Source organism: Lycium barbarum, chromosome 1, assembly GCF_019175385.1.
Source record: "Lycium barbarum isolate Lr01 chromosome 1, ASM1917538v2, whole genome shotgun sequence".
Taxonomy (NCBI): Eukaryota; Viridiplantae; Streptophyta; class Magnoliopsida; order Solanales; family Solanaceae; genus Lycium; species Lycium barbarum.
In genome coordinates, this window is record NC_083337.1 from 129563953 (window position 1) to 129566203 (window position 2251).

General features: G+C 30.6%; 1 pseudogene; it reads right to left on the reverse strand.

Moving 5' to 3' along the window:
- Positions 1-1665: 1665 nt before the first annotated feature.
- LOC132614053 (protein TIC 214-like) overlaps positions 1666-2251 on the reverse strand; it is a 1803-nt pseudogene continuing 1217 nt past the window's right edge.

The window sequence follows — 2251 nt, forward strand, 5'->3', positions numbered from 1 at the left end:
CTGTTGATTCAAGAAAGAGTTGTGTATTAATTCTGGGAATATTAATGATAGATAAAAATAGATTGATGTATAATCTTTGAATGAATAATTTTAGAAAAGAATGGAATTTCCATATTAATCGAGTATTTCTTCTTTTTAATATTTGGAAAATATTTTTTGGCGATTCTAATTTATTAATATTATTTGTTTTATTAGGACTAATGTCTATTTCTGGAGTTACTTTCTTTTTCTCTTTTGTAATTCTTTCTATTTGATTTTTGATTGTATTTGTTCTATCAGTCAAATCCTTCATTTTGGTTTCTATCAGTGAAGAATTTGGCTAATTTCCTGATTCAATTTGACTAAATGATTTGTTAATTTTCTGATTACTAATTAGAGAATCTTTTTCTTTTTTTGTTTCATTCGATTCAGATATTTCTTTGAATCTAAATAATACAATTAGAATGACTTTTGAAACTTTTGAAAGTTCTTCTCTTATTTTTTTTAGAAATAGAATACTTTTGATAAGCCATTTTTTGGTTTCTTTTGAAACTCTTCGAAATATTTTTGTTTTTCCTTTTAAAACATTTATAGTTATAAATTTTTTCTTTTTTAATTTTCCATTTTATTTTCGAGTTCCTCAAAAATGGGCTAAAAAAAGGAAGGGCACCTTTGGGAAGAACCAAAGGGAGCTTCATTTTCCATTCCCCAAACTGTTAAAAACAAAAATCGTCTTTTTGTTTTTTCTTTTTCATTAGCTCTCCATGGAAGGGTACAATTTAGATATATGCCAAGGTTTCAGACAAAAAGGAAATAAAATTTTGATCTGAATCCTATACCTCAACCAATATTTTTGAAAATTTTGTTTCTCATAATTGAATACCATTATAAGTAGATTTAATATGCATTCCTCTATTCCATTCCTGCAAATCTTCAGACCATTCAGGAAGCTGCAAGAATAACATACGCTGGAGATTTTTGGCTATTATCAATGAAGGGAATAGAATATATTTTCAGAGAATTGATTGAGTTATTAACATGGAACCTCTTATTATTTGCACAAAAGGAATGCTATCACAGGCTTCTGCTATTTCTATCCGTGATTTTTCCTTTTTTGTTTTGTTCGCTTTTTTTGTCATTTTCTTTTTTCTCTTCTCTGTTTGTTTAGTCTTTTCTAAACTCTAGAATCTCGAATTCTCCCTCTTTACCTGCCCAATTTCGAAAAATTGGTCTAATCAGTTCAAAGATATCAAAAGAAGAGGGGGGGGGGGGGGGGGTTATTCTGTCGAGAAAAAAGGGGGAATGCGCATTTGATTGAAATAGTTTCCAAATAATTATTTTGCGCCTTTGAGCCCGCATAGACCCTTTAATCATACCTCGCCGAAAATCTGATTATTGTGAATAGCTTATTAAATCCACTTCTTCTTTGACATCAGGATCGTTACTCTCCATGTTGGCAGTATAAATCACTACACGTCTGGCTTTTCTTGAACGAATTTGATGATCCAGTGATGCACCCTCTTTAAATTCACCCAATTGTTCCAATTCGGTGATTAATTTATGTGACCAGCGAGGTATTTTATTTACTGGTTTCTTTTATTCCGATCGGGTTTTTTCCTGATTTTGTCCCATTAGGATCAATTGCATTGAATACAAATTTTACAAATTGCGTTCTTTTTTCTGAATTCACTCTTCCCTGCTCTTGGTCTGAAATAAAGAAAGGTCTTTCAAATCTAAATTTGTTTTTGGTTCATTACCAAACTCATTGATTAAAGTTAAGAACTCATCAATTTCTGTTGATAATGGTTTTTTATCAACCGTATCCACTTTTTGTTCAAATTCTTGGTAATCAATATTCGGAAGAAAGATAGTATGAATCCTATTTAGTCTAACTCTCTCTTTCAAATTTTCTAGCGAAGTATTGTTTATGATTGAAGGTGAACACTCTTTTTTTATTGTTCCTCGATATGGTCCATTTAACAAAGGATCATACATTTTAGGCACGTATTCTTTTTTAGTATCATCATTACACAATCTAGTTCTTGTTTCTAGTATATCTAGAGAAAGAGCTTCCTTGTCTAGAACTTCAAGTCGATTGAAAAATTGCTTATTCAGATTATTAATTTTTTCTTTGTTAGTAGAAACCTACTGATTGTCGAGTTCATTAGGGAGCGTTTTTTGGAGTGACAATAGGGGTATCCTTCTTTTTATCATTTTCCAAAAAGTTGATAAACTTGGCGGGTATGTAAAAGATATTCTTTCTTTTCCATCA